A 6662-nucleotide genomic window follows, 5' to 3' on the forward strand; every position below is an offset into this window, starting at 1 on the left:
GATAAGAATAGAAAGAAGTTGTTCATATGCCAAATATCACATAGTGATTAGTCATCAAAAATTATTTTTAATTAGGTAGATGCTGAGAGCTCAGTTAAGCCCTTAATCAATTTTGTTGAAAATAAAACATTGAAACAACCTACCTTGCAAAATAATTTGTTAATCATTAGAGTTATTTACTTTCTCAACATTCACAGCAATGTTTCTAATAATTCTTTTTTGGCAGTTAAAAAAGAAGCCCTCAGAAAGAATTCATACCATGTCTTGACAGTAGGCACATTCTCAGGCAGAACAGTTTTAGGAAAGAGACATAGAGGAGTTGAAATTTTTGAGTTTAAGTTACTTAAATCTCTTCATGCCCATGAACTCAATGGATGCCTGCAACCACATTTAAAACTAGTGAAGCAGAGAACTGACCTGAAAGGATTTCTTGATTTCAGGCTTATAAACTCTGAATTAAGTGAGGCAGGAAAAAATCCCCAGAGCCATGAGGACTGGCAAAAGATTCTATTTAGGTTTTGGCTATTTACACTTTTCTAAAAAAAACTGTTGCCTTATATGTTCCTTGGACCAAGGGAACATACTGATTCTTGACAATGCACTTCTAATAACCCTGCTCAATCTCACCTGTAACTGTCTGTACATAAGCTAAAACACTACAAAACGTTACTTTTTTATATAATTAAGCTCAGTAATACTAAATTCCACATTTGATTTTCCCTTGCCTTAGAACAGGTAGTAGGAGCAAAGAGTTTAAAAATGAGAGAGAGAGAGAGAGAGAGAGAGAATCAATTGTTTTCTCTTAGCCAGTATAAATGTAGCCTCAAAATGCTAATGATATTTCATAGGCAAGTTCATGAGCTTTTATGTATTTTTTAAAACAGACTTTATTTTGTGGAGTAGTTTTAGGTTCACAGTTAAGTAAAAAGTACAGCTGACCTTGAACAACAGGGGTTTGAACTGCATGGGTCCACTTAAATGTGGATTTTTTTTTTTCATAGTAAACAGGACAGTACTGTATAATCTGCTGTGGAAACTCTAAGAAGGGAGGGCCAACTGTAAAGTTATAGATGGAAGGCAGTGCCCCTAACCCCAAGGTTACTCAAGGGTCAACTGTACAGAGATTTTCCATACCCACGTCCTTATAAATGAATAGCCTCCTGTATTGTTAACATCCCCCATCACATTGGGACATTAGTTACAATCAGTGAACCTACACTGACACCCAAAGTTCATAGTATGCGTTAAGGTTTATTCTTGGCTTCTAAATTCTATGGGTTTGGACAAATATAGGGGACATGTATCCACTGTAATAGCATCATAAAGAGTAGTTTCATTGCCTTGAAAATCCTCTGTGGTCCACCTATTAATCCTTTCTCACAAACCCTAGCATCCATTGCTCTTTTTTACTGTCTACCTTTTCCAGAATGTCATATTTGGAATCATGTAGTGTGTAGCCTTTCCAGATTGGCTTCTTTGACTTTGTATTATGCTTTATGATTCCTCTACGTCTTTTTATGTCGTAATAGCTCATTTCTTTTTAACACCAAATGATACTCCATTGTCTAGATGTACCACAGTTTATCCATTCACCTACTGAAGGACATTATGTTTGCTTCTCAGTTTTGGCAATTATGAATAAAACTGCTGTAAATATCCACGTGCAGGTTTTTGTGTGGTTATAAGTTTTCAACTCCTTTGGAAAATTACCAAGGAACGTGACTGCTGGATTGTAAGGTAAGAGTAAATTTAATTTTGTAAGAAACTTCCAAACTGTCTTGCACACTGGCTGTAACAATTTTGCATTCCCACCAGCAATGTAGTATCTGAGTTCCTGTTGCTCTTCATCCTTGCCAGTATTTATTGTCGTCAGTGTCCCACATTTTGGAGATTCTAAGAGTTGTGTAATAGTATGTCATTGTTCTTTTAGTTTGCATTTCCCTGAAGATAGTGATGTAAGGCATCTTTTCATGTATTTATTTGCCATCTATGTATCTTCTTGGTGAGATGTCTCTTAAGGTCTTTGACTCATTTTTTAATAGAGTTTGTTTTACTTTTATTGAGTTATGTGTTTTTTCTTTATTCTGGATAATAGTATTTTACCAGATATGTCTTCTTCAAATATTTTATTCTAGGCTGCGGCCTGTCTTTTTATTCTCTTGACAATGTCTTTTGCATAGCAGATTTTTTGAAATTTGAATGAAGCCACGCTTATCAGTTATTTCTTTAATAGATTATGCCCTTGTTGTTGTAGCTAAAGTCATCACTGTAGCTAAGGTCATTCCAGTCTTCTTATATGTTATCTCATAGGAGTTTTATAGTTTTACATCTTACATTTAGGTCTGTGGTCTATTTTGAGTTAATTTTTGTGACTAATATAAGTTCTGCATCTAGATTTATGTACATGCACAAGCGGATGTCCATTTCTTCCAGCACTGTTTGTTGCAAAGACTTCCTTTGCTCCATTGTACTACCTTTGATCTTTTGTTAAAGATCAGTTGACTATATTTATGTGGGTCTATGTCTAGGACTTCTGTTCTGATTCTTTGATCTATCCATCTCTTCCTTTGCCAGTATTATAATGGTTTGAATACAATAGCTTTAGAGTTAAGTCCTGAAGTCAGGTAGTGTCAGTCCTCAACTTTTCTCTTATACTTTAATATTGTGTTGGCTATTCTGGGTCTTTTGCCTCCTGATATAAACTTTAGAATCATTTTGTCAATATCTACAAAATAACTTGCTGTGGTTTTGATTGGGGTTGAATTGAATCTTTAGCTCAAGTCAGGAAGAACTCACATCTTGACAATGTTGAGTTCTTATCCAGGAACATGGATTATCTCTCCATTTACTTAGTTTTTCTTTAATATCTTTCATCAGAATTTTATAGTTGTCCATGTTGTACATATTTTGTTAGTTTTATACCTAAGTATTTTATTTTGGAAGGTGCTAAAGAAAGTGCTACTGCATTTTTAATTTTAAATTCCGCTTGTTCGTTGCTGGTTTAAAGCAATGGACTTTTGTATATTAACCTTGTATCCCACAACCTTGCTGTCATCCGGTATTAGGTTTTTTTGGTCAATTCTTTCAGATTGTCTACATAAAAAAGCACATCTTCTGCAAAGTTTTATTTTTGATTTCCCAATTTGTATGCATTGTATTCCATTTTTGAGTCTTACGGCTTCCAGTACCATGTTGAGAAGCAGGGATGACAAAACATCCTTGCCTTGTTTCTGTTTTAGTGGGAAAGCTTTCAGTTTCCTGTCATTCAGTACGATGTTAGCTGTAGATTTTTGTAGATATATTTATCAAATTGAGGAAGCTCCCCTGTGTTCTTGGTTTACTGAGAGTTTTTATCATAAATTTGTGTTGGATTTTGTCAAGTGCTTTTTTGCATCTGTTGATGTGAACATGTGATTTATCTTCATTAGCTTGTTAATGTAGTGGATTATGGTAGTTGATGTTCAAATGTTGAAATGCTTGCAATACCTGGGATAAATCACACTTGATTGTGTATATGTTTATATGTTGTTGGATTCTATTTGCTAATATTCTGTTGAGGACATTTTCATCTGTTTTCATGAGACATGCAGTTCAAGAGTTCAAGGCAGGTTAACTGGCAACAAATTACCTCAGTTTTTGTCTGTCAGAAGAACTCTTTATTTATCCTTCATTTTTAAAGGATAGTTTTGCAGGGTACATTATTCTAGGTTGGTAGGTTTTTATCTCAGAATGTTAACTATTCCACTCCACTTTCTTCTTGCTTGCATGGTTTCTAAGGAGAATTCAGATTTAATTCTTATCTTCGCCACTCTGTAGGTAAGGTCTTTTTTCTCTCTAATTTCTTTCAGGACTTTTTCTTTATCCTTGATATTTTGTAGTTTATATGATATGTCTAGGTGTAATTTTTGGGGGGGGCCTCTATCCTGCTTGTTATTCTTTAGACTTCCTGGATCTGTAGTTTGGTTTCTGGCATTCATTTGGGGAAATCCTCAGTCATTATTCTTTCAAACATATCTACTGTTCCTTCTCTCTTTCTTCTTCTGATACTCCCACCACATGTATGTTATAACTTTTGTAGTTTTCCCATAAGTCTTGGATATTTTGTTCTGTTGTTGGTAGATTTTTTTCAGTCTTTTTTTCTCTTTGCTTTTCAGTTTTGGAGATTTCTATTGAGATAGTCTCAAGCTCAGAGATTCTTTCTTCAACTGTGTCCAGTCTACTAATAGGTCATCAAAGTCATTTATTTCTATACAGTGTTTTTGATCTCTAGTATGTTTTTATTTTTGTTCTTTCCTAGAATTTCCATCTCTCTACTTCCACTGCCCTTTTCTTACATGCTGTCTTTATCCATTTGAGCCCTTAGCATATTCATCATAGTTGTTTTAAAATCCCAGTTGGATAAGTCCAACATCACTGTCATATCTGAGTCTGGTTTTGATGCTTGCTCTGTCTCTTCAAACTGTATTTTTAGTTGTTTAGTATGCCTTGTAATTTTTTTTTTATAGTTGGACATGATGTATTGGGTAAAAGGAACTGTTGTACATCTGCCTTCCTTCGTAATGTGCTGTTAAGATATGGGGGAAAGGGAAGCATTCTATAGTCCTTTGATTAGGTCTCAGTCTTTTAGTAAGCCTATACCTCTGGACTGTGAACTTCACATGTGATTCTCAGTTTCCCACCCCTGCTCATGTGAGACAATGGCTAGAGTAGACTGGAGCTGGGTATTTACTTTCCTCCATGTGGATGGCTGGAGACAGTTGGAGCTGGATATTTACCTTCCTTGAGGTCATTAAGGTTCTAATAAAATCCCAGCAAGCTAGGCTCTGGTTAAATAGCTCCTCCTGAGGGCAGGCCTTGTTAAGAACAGAATGCTCTGGTGTATTCATAGTTCCTTTTACCCTCCCTCTTCCCGAAGCAGAAAGGGATTTTTCTGCTATTTGCTGTAAGAATCTGCTAGAGCTCCAGGAAGTAAAACACAGAAGTTTGCATACCCCTGGTCCCGCCCCTCCCCCTGCCCCGGCTGGGTTCCTCTGGAGTTTTTATCTCAGATTTGTCCACACTGAGCCTCCAGCAACTCGTCAGTTAAGAGTTCACGTTTCCCTATCCTGGCACCCGATCCCGTGCAAGTTTTTGCTGGGGGGTTTCTGCTCTGGTAAGTTATGATGCTCTGTATTTGCCTGTTCCTCTCTCCAGTTTGAGGGGGCGGGACGCTGTTGGCCCTGTGACCTCACTCTCTAACATATCTAAGAATTATTAATTTTTCTGTTTGTTCAGCTTTTTATTTGTTAGGTAGGGTGGTGACTCCTAAGCTTCTTCCATGCTGGATAGGAAATTCAAAATCCTTTTAATTTTTTATTCCCTTTTAAGATTAAAAAAAAATCTGAGTCTAATTATAGATAAAAAGGAAAAATTGTGTTTTATATTCAGGAGATATATATATATGTATATATGACATGGAATTTCTAATTAGAAAACAAATAAAATAAACATCATAGGAAACTTTAAATTTGGAGCTACTTCAGAAACACCTCTAACCCTTGAAGGGTAGAGCAAAGACATCTAACTCATGCTGCCTGTGCCATTTTGCCTCTAACATCTGTTTCTTTATCAAGAAGGTTCATCTACAGAAGAAATCTAAAAGATAAAAGTGAGTAATAAAAGATAATGTTTTATACTGACAACCTATTGCTCAGATTTATTGTTAAAAGTGCTAACAGGGCATAAGAAACCTGCAGATAACTCCAAGTGAAATGGATGATCTTTACACACTTTGTCCAAACCTATTTAAAGAGAGAATTGAATTCGGCAGGATGGGGTATATATAATTGCTCTTTGGAGCACAATTCATCTTATCTAATAGTGCAGTTAATTCTATAGCAATCCCTTAGCCATAATCAGTGCTGAGTATTCCAGAAATCCCAGTCTCCTATGCATAATTTAAGAAAACAAACCAGTACTTTTAGATTGTCTTTAGTGTAAAAATCTAGATCTAAATTTGCTGTTGTAAACTCTGCTCCCCCTTCACTGATATATGAGAGATATATTTGTCTACAATTCAAGGACTAGGTGGTTTAACCTTTACTTTCCTGCTTTATGATTTTATAATACTTCTTTTATACAAATACCAATATCAAGTGTAGGTGGACAATCCAGATGCTGCTGCCACTCCCTTGTGTTTGGCACCTGGCTTCACATAGTTCTGTCATTCCCACATCACTATAAGATGCCAGAGCTAAGAAACCAGGTGGGCCAACCACTCATCAGTTTCCATCTGGGGATGGGATTTTGTTTTTTCTTGTACATTTCTCATTGTCAGTGTTTCTCACGTGCCCAAGGCCACAATGTCCATCAGGATGATTGCTTTGTTTTCACTCTAGAAGTGCAGTTCTTAACCTCAGTGGAGCTTTAACAAGTGCTCATGCCCCACTTCCAGATTCTGATCATTGGTCTGGAGTGTGTCTTAGCCACTATAAGTTTGTAAAGCTCTCCAGGACATTTGAATGCACTCAACAAAGTTGAGAACCACTGATCTAGAAGACTCTAGAAGGTATGAGGAAGAGAGGTATTGTGTTACTATTTCTTAAAGAAACTATAGTTTTATACTTGCAAAAAATGTCCAATTTTCAAGCACAGGGAATTATTGAAAGATGCTTACTGTTTTC

The sequence above is a fragment of the Camelus ferus genome, chromosome 15 (assembly GCF_009834535.1).
Source record: "Camelus ferus isolate YT-003-E chromosome 15, BCGSAC_Cfer_1.0, whole genome shotgun sequence".
NCBI classification, from domain to species: Eukaryota; Metazoa; Chordata; class Mammalia; order Artiodactyla; family Camelidae; genus Camelus; species Camelus ferus.